Source organism: Myotis davidii, unplaced genomic scaffold (assembly GCF_000327345.1).
Source record: "Myotis davidii unplaced genomic scaffold, ASM32734v1 scaffold616, whole genome shotgun sequence".
NCBI lineage: Eukaryota > Metazoa > Chordata > Mammalia > Chiroptera > Vespertilionidae > Myotis > Myotis davidii.
Window position 1 is genome coordinate 3,931,527 of NW_006291965.1, and position 14,329 is coordinate 3,945,855.

The 14,329-nt window shown below is 42.0% G+C and overlaps 1 protein-coding gene across 3 annotated transcripts in view; it reads left to right on the forward strand.

Moving 5' to 3' along the window:
• Positions 1-14,329, forward strand: part of KANK1 (KN motif and ankyrin repeat domains 1) — a 174,532-nt gene that overhangs the window by 35,848 nt on the left and 124,355 nt on the right. Inside the window, exons 1-2 of one of the 3 annotated variants that reach the window (XM_015565026.1) lie at positions 11,419-11,522; positions 11,967-12,092. The gene's annotated coding sequence lies outside the window, so the exon portion shown is untranslated. Of the gene's footprint in view, positions 1-11,418; positions 11,523-11,558; positions 11,651-11,966; positions 12,093-14,329 lie in introns of those variants that run through there. The other 2 variants (XM_015565027.1, XM_006765295.2) reach the window with 2 other exon arrangements.

Genomic DNA, 14,329 nt, shown 5'->3' on the forward strand with positions numbered 1-14,329 from the left:
CGGTATCTTCACTGACAATGTCAACCTTTACCTTAACTAAGCCTATCTGTCTTTTTGCATCTATAATAACATACCCTTGAAATGCCTGGGTAACTTGTAACTTCCCTTTTTCAGTGCCCCTTGGGGCACAACCTAATGTGCCAGGCACCAGGACAGATACCTCAAATTCCTTCATTGTTATGTTAATTGTTCCTGCATCCACCTAAGTATGTGTCTATCATTTTACTTTTTATCCAATCCCACGGGTTTTCCTGCTTTGCTTTCTCCAGCCTCTCTAGTCTGTCACCAGTGGATGTCATGTAACCCACCTATGTCCCTCTCCTTTGATTGCAATGTATAAATACAGATGTAACCCGCCATTCTCCGGAGCATTATCTCAATTCATTGAAGTTCTGTTTCCCGGTATATGTGGACAGTTTGGCTCAAATAAACTCACAAAAATTATTTACAGGTTTCAATGGGTTTTTACATTAATAGGCACAATCTAGACTTATTTCTGCTCACTGCTACCTTTGTCCTCCTCATTCCTGGGCTTGCACCATTTCTGGTTTTCCGTGGCTCTCCTCCTGCCTCCTAACACTCTTTTGTAGATGCCCTCACTGTTAAGCATCCTCTATACTTAATTCAAATTCTGGAGACTCAGGATCTCATTGGTCTGGTTCACCTTATGCCAGGTTAACTCATGTAAGTCTTCTTGATAAATTGCTGGTTTTGAGTTCATCACTTGGCACAAACATAGCTGTTCAGGTAGCAAGGAGTGTGGGTGGGGCAGCTTTATGGAGAAGGGGCCTGGTGTGGCTAGAATGGTGACTGGCCTCACCTTGCACTAATATGTCTTTGGGAGTAGAAGGGACACCACAGTCTGACACCCTTTTTTTTCCTGTGCAAATTCGTGCCAATATCCTCTTAAAGACCACTAGGCATAGTAAGCAAAGTTTTTGTAATTTAAATAAACCAGAGACCATTTATGCCTGTGAAGATCTTCCCCACCCACACACCCACCTCCCCTATCTCATTACTACTGGGGAGGAAATGGTAGCAGCACCATCTTTAGGACTTAACCCATAGTTCTTGCCATAGGAAAGACTGGTTTCATGTTTGCTCCCATTCAGCCTTGTGCAGACAGGGGCTTAAAGATTTCTTGTGCAGGAAACCACTCGTTTAAGTCCCTTCTGCATAGAGAGGAGCCAGTAAGGAAAATGTCTGCGGTATTTCCCAGTTTGGAATCGCCATATAAATGAAGCACATGCTTGGGAATGCGAAACCTGTTTATGCATCTGTGGGAATGTTTCCTTTTGAAAGGCTCACTCTTCAGTCCTTTCCTTGTAGAACTTCAGTGCAATGTTGGCCCATTTTAAAGGCTGTTGGGCCCTCGAACAGTGCATGAGCTTGTCAGAGCCAGACCTTCTCATATGAGTATATTCTTATTGTTCTATGACTTTCAGTGCCCATATGTGTATTGAATTTAGAGTTAATTTTTAAAATTGGCACAAGACTATCCAGCATGGACAAAATTTATATCTTCTAAAAGAGAGAAAGAAAAGAAAGAGAACTAACTTTTTATTGAGTGCCTAAGCTCAGCACTTGGCATTTTTTGTTTTATTTAATCTCTGCCCCTATGAGGTAACTATGATCATTCCCACTTTACAGGAAGGAAAACAAACTTCAGAAGTTGTGATTTGGCTAAAGTCCTAGACTAGCAGGCCAGGTGTGAGGTAGAAGGTGATCCTGTGTGACGATAGCTTACATTTCTCTTAGGGAACTAAATGCCAGTGGTGGTTAGCTTTTAACACACATTACTTTATTCATTCTCACCACATTTACGTTTCAGAAGTTTTAAAAATCAGTCTCATAAGGTTGTTTTTAGACAAAGAACAAACTATTAAGAAATCAATGTAGCCCTAACCAGTATGGCTCAATGGATAGAGCATCGGCCTGCAGACTCAAGGGTCCCAGGTTCGATTCCGGTCAAGAGCATGTACCTTGGTTGCAGACACATACCCAGTGGGGAGTGAGCAGGAGGCAGCTGACTGATGTTTCTCTGTCATTGATGTTTCTAGCTCTCTATCCCTCTCCCTTCCTCTCTGTAAAAAATCAATAAAATATATTTTTTTAAAAAAGAAATCGATGTAGTTCTTTTCAATACATAAAAATTTATGTATTTTTATGTCAACTCTTCAAACTGCATACCCAGTTTTCACTTAATTTTATAAACTGTTATTTCCTCATCTTAATAAACTCTTCATAAATGTTTAATGTCTGCATAATAATTTCATTACAGTTTTTAAGTTTCTGACTTTTGGTTCTGTAATAGTTGGGCAGTGAATATGTTTGTATCTAAGTCTATGGGTTTTATTTTTAAACGTTATTTTCTTAGTGTGTATTATTAGAAGTAAAATTATAGGGTCAGAAGTTACATTTATTTTTAAAACTATAACCACTCTAAAGGCCCTTGATGCCTTTCACCGATTTGATATCTTTTAAAAATGGGAGGGACCCGTGTCCACCCCCATGGTGGTCTGTGAGTGCCCAACTCCCTGTAGACCAGCCCATGGCGGGGGATGAGGTGGGGGTGGGGTGGGGGAAATGGATGGTTCTGGTGCTCCGACATCCAGCTGCAGGCTCCATCCTGGACCCGCTCCTCTGTGGGGAGTTTGTGTGACAAGGTGGTGTCATGTGTCTACTCCACAAGAAAAGGCATTGTTACCAAGGCAAACAGTGATACTTGATACCGCTCTGTGCACGCCAGAGCCAGAGCAACCTTCACCAGGGCATTGTTGACAATTGCTAGAGGTTGTGGCGGTGCAGAAGTTACATAGTGTTCCTTTGGCAACACATGTTCATGGATTTGTTCTCATGTCGGAGCCCTTCTTAAATGAAAATTCTGAACACCCACACTGGGGAAATATGTGTAAAAATAATCTAAAAAGCCTTAGGAATGCATTGCTTGTTAAGATTTAAATAAAGGAGATTCCATGTTGTTGAACAAGGCAAGTTGCTTTTTTCTTTTTTTTTAATATGTAAGGAAACAGCCATGTTTCACTTTAAAATAAAAAAAAATATTTTTAAGGGAGAACACATTTCTAAGTAAGGAAACAAGCAAGATATGCATTAAAATTAAGTGAAAACCAGGCACTTGTCATCCCATGTAAATTTACAGTGAGAAACCACATAGTTCTGCTTTTTTAAAAGAAGGTTGAAATGCAATTGGAGCACAGAGCCTCAGCTGAGAAATTTAGACACCTAAAGTGAGATGTTTCTTAATTTATCAGAAAAATTAAAGGCAATCGATTTTGTTTAAAGGCAGTACACAGATTATTCAGAGAATAAATATGGGTTTTTAGGAAAGTGCTTAATGAGCATTTGGTAAGGACGCAGATACTGGTCTTCGTCTTTTTGGCTCATAAAATCAAGTCCTAAACTAACCATGGGACATTCTTCCCAGTTAACCCGTGGGTGTAGGTGCAGCACAACTTGGGAGCAAGTGTTTGCCATTCTGCCCAGGAGGTCGCTGGAAGGACATGTCCATTTTCTTTTGTCAGGCATTTCAGTTTGAAACAAGTTGGAAATGAAAAGTCAGTGTTTTGCCTCCACTTACATATCTCTACCTTGTCTTTGCAATAAATAGCGATTACAAATACATATGTAATTTTTAAAGGACATATAGGGTGTCCCAAAAAATGTATACACACACTTGGAATAATTATAAAGGCAGTGTTAAAGCTATCAGCTGCTAAAGTGTGTATACATTTTTTGGGGACACCTATATATGTCAAGCAGGGATTTTTAGTATGCCAGTGCATTCTTTGCATCAGTATGTTTTAACTGATGAGGTAACAATGTGTTTTTAGCGGAAAGATCTTCCTTTCTTTCTTTTAGAAAATTTCTGAAATATGATTCATTTTATTTCTTAATTGACTATTTTTTTTGAGAGAGAGAGAAACATTGACACGAGTGCGAAACATGGATTGGCTGCCTCCTGCTCACACCCCAACCAGGGATCAAACCCATAACCGCAACATGTGCCCTGACTGGGAATTGAACCAGCGACCTTTTGGTGCACGGGACAGCACCCAACTAACTGAGCCATGAGGCCAGGACTGAGATATGATTTCTTGTTGGTCTAGGTCTAGGACAGTGATGGCGAACCTATGACACGCGTGTCAGAGGTGACACGCGAACTCATTTTTTTGGTTGATTTTTCTTTGTTAAATGGCATTTAAATATATAAAATAAATATCAAAAATATAAGTCTTTGTTTTACTATGGCTGCAGATATCAAAAAATTTCTATATGTGACACGGCACCAGATTTAAGTTAGGGTTTTTCAAAATGCTGACACGCTGAGCTCAAAAGGTCCGCTCGCCATCGCTGGTCTAGGACGTGGTGAGGTTGTATCAAGTGGCAGATCTCTTTAGGACTTGTTTTCTCATTCTTTGCCATCTTGTCTGACATGACCACAATCTGTATCCTAGTACAGTGAAGGTCGGGTTTAACAGGGAGTCGTCATTTGTTTCCAGCATGTTTTGAGAAAAAATATTTGAGCGGGTACAGATTTTAATTACTGGCAGGCGGAAGAGTCCGACTCGCAGAAACCATGATGCTGTCATACCCGGCCATGCGCGTCCTTTCCCTCCTAAGGAGTTCACGGCCATCACCAAAGGCCGTCTTCGTATCAAAGAACAAGAGAGAACTTGTAAATGTGGAGGGCCTAGGTCAAGAAATTAAAATTGCTGCCTTACCGGTCTCTAAATGTATCCAATAAATAAGTCACATTTTTTAGGCCAGAAGTAATGTAAGTCGGTGCCAGTGAGAAAAGGAAGGCGGTGGGGGAGGAGGGATTATAACGTCAAAGGCATTGTTTTCTTCTTCTTTTAAAGACAATAGGAAAATGGTCGACAGTGTTTTCCAACTCGCCCCTCTCCCCCGAGATTGATGGATGTTCGCCTTAAAAATCCTGAATGCAAAGACAGGAACTGCTTCCTTGGGGGAGTGATTGATGGAGAAGGGTCAGGCTTCCTCCGTTACACGGTCATGGAGATGCATACGCACGCGGAGACTTGAGTATCAGCCCGGGGTAACAATAGATGGACAGTGCGCTTGTTGTTTTTGTCACTGAACTGAGCTTCAGTTAGAGGCTCGGAGGAGAACGCTGGGAGGTGCTTGAGGGGTCAGGCAGGCGGATCGGTGGGGCTGGGCCCGTCCACCTCTGCTCTGTGCTTCCAGGGTGTTTGCCCTGGGAGCCCGGGCTGCCTTGCTAGTGAAGGAGTCATCTTGTCCCATGGAAGTAGGACTCGTGGAGGCGTGACTAGCATCATCTTGCCTTGGCCCTTGGGGCTACACTTATTGGAACGGCTCACCTCAGACTCACTCCTCTCTTGGGAAAGAGGACAGACGTTCTGGGCCCAACATTCCAGGAAGGCTGAGGAGCAGGTGGATGGTGACTGGGCAGGGCGCCAGTGGTCTGTGCTGAAATACCAGAGCCCGGGCTCTGATAACTAATGAGGCTCAGAGCACATTCCCGTGGCATACTTTACAGCTTGACCCAGTTGACGGGGGTGCTCCGGGGAGCCGGCCTCAGTTTCCTCTCTTTCTTCCCTGGAGTGGAATGCGGCATTTCTATGATGGTTAATATTGAAATGAGCGCCTGTGCCACCACAGTCTCAACAGGGAAGAAGCCCTTATTTTAGAATTCTTTACTGAAAATACTACTGCTCTCTTTTTTAAAGCGTATATATATTTTTAAATGGAAACCTGTATGTGTTGCATTCTCTTTATACACACGGCAAAACTTGAAGTAACTTGTTTTCACGAGGAAGAACTAAAAGCATCTTTTTAGATTATTCATAATTTTGAGAGAGAGAACATTTGTTAGGTTTTATCTAGTTTATTTGTTTGTTTGTTTATTTTTAAATCTCACCGGAAGATATGCTTGGAGAGGGGGAGAGGGAAGGAGGGAGGGAAGTGGGAAGGGAGGGAGGCAGAGAGAGAGGGAGAGAAAGAGAGAGAGAGAGAGAGAGAGGGAGAGGTAAGAGAGAAACATCCATTGGTTGCCTTCTGTTCTGGGGACTGAACCCTCTACCCAGGCATGTGCCCTGCCCGGGAATCAAACCACAACCTTTTAGTGCACAGGGAAATGCTCAGCCAACTGAGCCACTCCGGCCAGGCTCTTTTTAAAAAATATATAAAGTTTTCTCCCATCTTGCCTGGTAAATGAGAGGTCTCTGGTATTTACCTTAGATGTTGTAAAATATTTCGATTAAAGCAGTCAACAATATTCTAAAAGACAAGGCCACAGCTGATCATTTGGTGACATCCTTAAAGTTACATAGTAATAACCCTCTAATCAGACTTACAATATTTGGGAGGGAGGTATTTTCACTGTACATAGGGAAAGTTAAAGCACAGAGAACGCTAGTACAGTACTTGCTTGAGGTAAGTCATATGGTTGATAACAAAAGCCACATTCTTAGTCCTTTAGTAAGAGACTTCTGTTTTATGTAGTAAATTAATCAGAGAAGATAGTATTCTAGATAATAGCAAAGGATAAGCTTAATGAATAGTTCTCAAACTATGGTGCCTGGGCCAGCATCATCCATCCTCTGAAAGCTTGTTAAACATTTAAATTTTAAAAAATATACATGTTTCTATTGGTTTTTAAAGGGAGAGGGAGAGATAGAAGCATCCATGAGAGAGAATCATTGATCACCTGCCTCCTGCCTGCCCCCTACTGGGGATCAGACCTGAAACTGGGGCATGTGCCTTGATGGGTAATCAAACCAAGACCTCTTGATTCATAGGTCAATGCGCTACCATTGAGCCACAGCAGCCAGGCTAACAGTGCCTTTATAAATAATTCTCTGGGAAGGTTAAGATATTTCTCATTTAAACTTTGGGGAGAAGAACACACTGAAGGTCCTTATGGCATCTGCCAAACCACCTGACAGCGCCACCTGCTGGTCATTACCTGCTAGAACATCATTCCCTCACTCAGAGTACAGCGAGGGGCCTCCTGCCACCTCATCCCAGGCCACCCCCAGGTGTGGTCACTTCTACAGAGAGCGGAAGGAGGAGAAACACTGGAGAATCCGGAGCTTTCTGTCCTGGGCCTTATGGTTTAAAGGGTAGATATGAGCCAAATGGTAACCCCATCATTGGTTGCCTTCTGTTCACGCCCCAACTGGGGACCGAATCCTCTACCCAGTTTCCAATCTGAATAGTAAAAAAAAACAAGCAAACACATTGGCCTTTGTTTCCTTTGCTTTAAGTGGAAATACTCTCCCTACTTTATATATCTAGATACCAGGAAAGGAAGTTGCTTTGGATGCCTGAGTGCCCTTTATTCCCTCTGTAATCTCTCTCAAGTGTGACTTTTTTTGGCCTTTGCCAAGCAATCAAGGTTAAAAAAAAAAAAGTATTAGCAGTATCGTTTGCATGGATAGCAGTCAGCCAGACATTTCATTTCTGATTTATTAATCCTAAGGGACAAAAGCACTTTTCTTGAGTCCTATGTACAAAATTTTAAAAATTGAGTATATTTATTTTATTTTTTCTCTTCTGGGACCGTATAACAATTTGAGAGTGTATCTCATAGTTGATTTTTAAAAAACATATGCATCGATGTATAAATCTAGCTGTTTCTATAGAGTTAACACATTAGTGTAAGATTTTTAAGGAAAAATTAATTATGACATTTGAAAATAGCCATTACCATGCTGGGTATTACCACATTTCTTTTCCATTTGAAGAAATTGTGCTTGGGTGTTCATGGGGGAAATTATCCCTACCCTACCGTTATCTGTCAGAAAACAGAGCTCTCTAGACAACTGTTTTCTCTCCCCTCTGTCTATGTAATTTGTATTTGAGATGTAGGCCTAAGCAATGCTAAGGTGATAAGCCTATCCGAGGGGAAGGACCGATAGCAGAGCACTCTGACCCCTGGAGTTTTACTGTTATATCTTTAGTTAATAAAATGCCTGTAGCTGAAAACAGGTAAAGAGGGTAAAGCTTGCGCACAGCATTCATTAATCCTAAAACATGCTATCAGGGCCCGGCTGGCGTGGCTCAGTGGTTGAGGGTTGACATACGAACCTGTTCCGGGCTTAATCCCCAGTGTGGGGCATGCAGGAGGCTGCTGATCAGCGATTCTCTCTCATCATTGATGTTTCTATCTCTCTTCTTCCTCCTGGCTCTCTGAAATCAACAAAAATAATATGTATTCTAAAATGCTACCAGGGCAACCAACATGTTGCAGAGGATCTGTGAGTGCTTCTTCATCTAGAATTTCAAGCAGTACATAAAATATTTATACAGCGCCGTGCTGCTTCACCCCTGACAAGAGCACAGGTTCAGGTGTGTACGGTTACTGCTGGCATCGCTAATGTACGAGCTGCCGAAGAAACTCGAATGGTATTTGGAATGTTAGAAAGTCAGGTACCTGTCATGGGGTTGGTTGGGTTTGTAGTGACTGATAAAGTGGCTCTGGTTCCTAAACATAAATATTTATCTTGTTACCAAAACGGCACTGAAGAGTAAAGACGCATCACAGAGGAGGGAGAAGGAGAGTTTTCACATGGAACTTAAAAGAGTGGATGGTACCCAGTTGGTGTGGCTCAGTGGTTGAGCATCAACCTATGAACCAGAAAGTCACGGTTCAATTCCCGATCAGAGCACATGCCTGGGTTACGGGATTGATCTCCTGTAGGGAGCCTGCAGGAGGCAGCCGATCGAGATCAATGATTCTCTCTCATCCCTCTTCCTCCCTCTCTGAAATCAATAAAAATATACTTTTAAAAAGATCATTAAGTACAAAGCTTATTTGTAAAATAAAAATCTCATTATAAATTTGCTAACTGTGGATGCCTGTTACATTTTACTTGGAAAAGAGGAATGAGAGCACCTGCCCAGTGGGCTCTTTGTAAGGATTTTAAGAATAAGGCACCTTAGGTATGTGCCCTGACAGGGACTCAAACCCACAGCCTTTTGGTGCGGGGGACGATGCTCCAATCAACTGAGCTGCCTGGCAGGTTTGATCCCAGGTCCGGCACATGTGGGAGGCAGTCAATCAGTGTTTCTCTCTCACATCAGTGTTTCTCTCTCTCCCACTCTCTACCTTTCTCTCTTTCTAAAAAATCAATTTATAAAAGCATTCTTCAGGTGATGATTTTTTAAAAAAGGCACCTTAGTAACAATTCCTTGTTTAACAGTGTTTACTTCCAGTCATGACTTTACCTGCATTTTCTTTAGACCCTCAGAATAGACCAGTGAAGTAGTGGTGTTTCCATTTTTGAGATAAAATGTAAAAAATGAGGAACACATAAGGCAACGTTCATTTATAGTATTCTGATACAAGGCTACCTCTGTGTCCTTACGGTAAGATGCTTTCTGATTCTAAAAAGGCTTGAATAGGCTTTGCTCCTTATAGCCAAAGGTTCCCAATGAATATACCATCTTCTCTCCATTATTAGGGTACTAAGTTAATAATATCTCTGATAGACAAAATGGTACAACAAATGACGAGCATTCTAACAGAAAAGTAAAGGACATACACAAGAAGTGCAAAAAAAAGTAAAAAATGTTCAACCTCAGATATGCTAATAAAAATGAACTTTTAAAATCTATAGAATGGGGTAGTTAAAAAAAAAAATACACTATTTTAGAGGGAGTGCGGAGAAGTGTACTCATGTACCGCTAGAGCATAGAGTGGCTGAAACGTTGTATGGGGTGAGTTATCAACAATATCAAATCCATGTACTTTGCATACCTCTGACCCACATCCTTATCCCTAACAAATACTTAATGGTGTGTTCGAGGATATCCATCTCACTCTTATCTATCTAATAAAAAATTGCAGCATTTGACGTCACTCATCTATCTTTGGGCTAATGGGCCTCTCCACTCTCTTGGTCTTTCTCCTACCTCTGTAACCACCCCTCTGTGCCTCCTTTATCCGTTCTTCCTCTGCCTCCCTTCATCCTTCACTGTCTTCTACTCAGTCCCCTTAGAATTTTCATTTAGTCTTGGGGCTTCAGCCATCTTTTTTGAGTTAAGAGTCTAAGAAACAGTCTTTCTCCGCTGTGAGTCAACTCCCTGCTGTTGCTGGGAGTTTGGACATAAAATGTTTGTTTGGAATTAGAACACATCCGCTTTGACACAAAATCTGCGCACAATGGACATACGGAGAGCTCATCTCCTGGCTCCAGGTAGAGGCCCCTGGATTGTGTGCTAAGGTCTACTCCTGATGGCGGAATAAGTTTCTTGTGTGAACCTGGTGCACGGCAGTGTGAATGCATGTAATATCACTGAACTGTGTACTTCAGAAAATGGTTAAGATGTTAAAATTTTACATCCTCTATATTTTACCACAAGACATTTTTTATTTAAAAAAAAAAGAAAAGAAGAGGGTGTAATTCATAAGAATCTTACCTTAAGGCACGAATGCTTGTAAATTTCAAAAGCATTTGCAGAGCTGATGCAAACAATCCCGGATTTGTGAAAATCCTGTTGCCCGTGCTGAAGTGCAAGGCTAACTTAAAATAATCAGAATAGTCCCTTTCAGATTGGACAACTAGCTCAATAAACACAGGACAATGGATGATACTGTTAACCCTCTCAGTGTGAGGGTTAAATTGTCGGAAAGGTGGGTGGGCATTGCCAGAACTGGAGCTGGGCCTTGCCAGAAGGGATAAGAAAAGCTGTATCTTGCCTGGGGAATGAGAGCTGCAAAGGCAGGGTGTATGCATTCTTTGGAGCAAAGACTTATCTGATGAGAACAGAGGGTGTTTGTTGGAAATTGGAGGAAGATAAGATAAAGTAGATCTAGACTGAAGTTTGTTTTGTTTGTGTGGTGTTTTGTTTGTTTGTTTTATGGAAGAGAGATTTATTACCATCATGGGTAAGGATATAATAGAATGTTAGACTTGGAAAGTAGAACAGAGCTTCAAAGCTGAAGATAATCATGTAAAGTAGGGTGGGAATGACTAGTTGTTGAGTACCTGCTGTATGTCAGGTGCAAGACCTCGCGGCTCTTATTCTTACAGCAACCGTAAGGGTAGATGATATTATTCCCATTTTATGCATAACACACTGAGTTTTGAGGAAATAGAATTTGTCTAAGTTCTGCGTGTGCCTGGGCCAGGATCCAAGCCCAGGGACATAGGGCTTCAAAGCCCAGTGAGGATGGAGAACACCAAAGCGAGTTTTATATTGAAGAGAGCTGAGACCCAGGAAACAGGGGACTGTTCGAGATTATACAGGTCATAGGATGGAAGCAGCTGTTCTGCAAGAAAGAGAGGATAGGTGGTGATCCGCAGAGAGAGAACAGGTTAGAACCTGCTGCTACAAACAGGTAGGGGTGCCAAAGAATTTGGTAATAGTGGTGGATTGGAATGAAAAAGAGGCAGAGAGCAGTAGGACATACAAGGGAAAGCTGTGGTGGACTGACCTTATGGAGTAAAGGATGATGGAGAGGGATGACTGGGAAACAATCCCACAGTTAATCCCAAGGGACTGCCATTTATAGAGTGAGTCTTCAGTGGAGCTACTTTTAAGAGAAAGGCCATGTGTTACTGACGGAGTGGTCTGACTGAAATGACAGATGTTAGATAGAAGATAAAATTGATGGTATTGATGAGCTGAGTGATGCTTATTGGTAAATACATGGAGAACAGCAATGGAAATGAAGGTGAGGAGCAGCCCATTTCTTTGAGGTGATGGTGAGAGATATACCCCAAGAGCAAGCGACTAGCTGTTACCTACAGCCAAGGAGACTTGTGTTTGCATGACATGCTAGGTTCTCTGTTACTCTGGCCTGCCCCTTCCCAGCAGGAAAAGCACTTCACTGTGCTTGGATTCCTGAACTGCATAGCTGCCTCTCACACTTGGTTCCCTTCTCCTGCAGGTCTACAGCCTAGAAAGGAATGTTTCTCCATCACATTTCCCTCAACCAGATTCTTTTGTCTTTTCAGAATGATTGTCACTGTTCTGGACAGACTGCTGAACTACTGAAGTCCTTCCGTCTTTTGACCACACGAGGAAATTGTCCATGGAGTTGAAATATTTATTGCAGTAGTTTCTGGCCTTACATAACTGAGGTAAGCTATGCTTTTTCCCGTACGCTTGTCATGAAGTTGCTGTGCTTGTCTCTTTTAACTGTGCTTTTTAAGGGTCATTAATCCACTTTCCCCTACCTTTTGTGCCCCAGTAATCCTTCAGAGGGCTCCTAACCTGCAAATGTACATATGGGTGCAGAAAAGACATTTATAGGATGAAATATGAGCAAGCTGTCTGACTCTGAAGAATAAAGAGGAAAATGTATTGCTCTTCATATTAAATCAATAAAATATCCCATTTCCATAAACGCAATATGCATGGAGTAGATTATGCTAGAGAAAAATCAATAGATTGAAAGGAGTATTATTAAGGCCACTTGAAAAAAATGGAGATACTTAAATATTAATATATTGCTGGATTTATTCAAGTATAGAAAACCTAGAAAATACAGAGAATTTAAAAGAAAAAAAATCTGGTATTCCACATCCAGATATATAATCAAGATTAAAATAGTACTGCATTAATTATAATGTTTGTATCACAAATACTTGTAATGATGTGTGTGTTCATTTGCTAGATTTTTAAAAAATGAGCATCATCACATGCTTATTCAGTACCAGGCTCTGTACCAAGCATTTTACATACATTAATTTATTAGTTCTCACCACCCTGAGAGGTTGGTACATTTTCATTCCCCATTTAAAACTTGAGGTTCAGAGAAATTACATGACTTGTCCATGCTCACACAGCTGGTAAACCCACTCAGAACTTGAAGTAGTCAGGTACCAAAGTCTATAGTAATGGGATTTTTTTACACACTTCCATTTCTTAATAAAATGCATGTTCCTTTCCCGCTATCTCATCATCTTAAATGACCATGCTGTGTTCACTATGGGAATGCAGTGGTTTCTCTACCCCCATCTCCTTTTGTTGGGCATGTATTTGTTTTCCTATACTTAATCTTTAGAAATAACATTGCAGTGCACATCTTTTGTGCACAGCCATAATTCCCCCAGGACAATTACTGTAAGTGGCATTGCTGAGTGAATGGGAATGTGGGACTGTACTGTTCAGGGTTCGATACACTCTGCTAATTGTCTCCTCAAAAAGTTGTGCCAGTTTATAGTCTCATTAGCAGCATATGGAAGTGCCTGGTGACCCTAAGTCCTCAGCAATATTGGTAGTTAGCAACTTGGACACTTTTTTAAAATATATATATATATTTACTAATTTCAGAGAGGAAGAGAGAGATAGAAACATCAATGATGAGAGAATCATTGATCGGCTGCCTCCTGCACGCCCCCACTGGGGATGGAGCCCGCAACCCAGGCATGTGCCCTTAACTGGAATCGAACCTGGGAGCCTTCAGGCCTCAGGCTGATGCTCTATCCACTGAGCCAAACCAGCTATGGCTACTTTCTAATTGGGACCCTTCAGTCCGCAAGCCGACGCTCTATCCACTGAGCCAAGCCAGCGAGGGCGCAACTTAGACCCTTTTGTTTGCCTCTTAAAATGGGTCCAGGTGTCCTAGTTCAGGTCCATATTCTTGCCTCTAATACTCTAGAGCAGGGGTCCTCAAACTACGGCCCGCGGGCCACATGCAGATACAAATATTGTATTTGTTCCCGTTTTGTTTTTTTACTTCAAAATAAGATATGTGCAGTGTGCATAGGAATTTGTTCATAGTTTTTTTTTTAAACTATAGTCCGGCCCTCCAACGGTCTGAGGGACAGTGAACTGGCCCCCTGTTTAAAAAGTTTGAGGACCCTTGCTCTAGAGCAATGGTCGCCAACCTCTCGACCTCACGGACCACCAGTGGTCCACGGACCACTGGTTGGCGACTGCTGCTCTAGAGCCATGGCCCCCTGACAGGTTTCTTTCTCTCCACCCTAGACCACACCTTGTCACAACAGAATTTCAGGACAGGTGACCAACCTGAAAGATGCTGAGAGGTCAAGGATAGTGAGGAAACAGAAATAACAGGAATAACTAGAACGTTAAAGTGCCTTATAAACTCACAGAGCACTTTCACACGCATCATCTCACCTGATCCTCACAACAGAGCTGTGAGGGAGGTGGAGCAGCTATTAGTAACCTCGGTTTACAGAGGAGGAAGTTGACTTGGAGGACTTAAGTGACTTGCTCACTTAAGGTCATGGATGTGGTCGGTGGCAGAGCGGGGCGTCTAACTCTCGCCGCATCATGACAGAGATGAACTGGGAGGCGCAGGTGTAGATACCCAGGCCTGGAAGTCGCATCCTTCCCCTGTGGTGTCCAC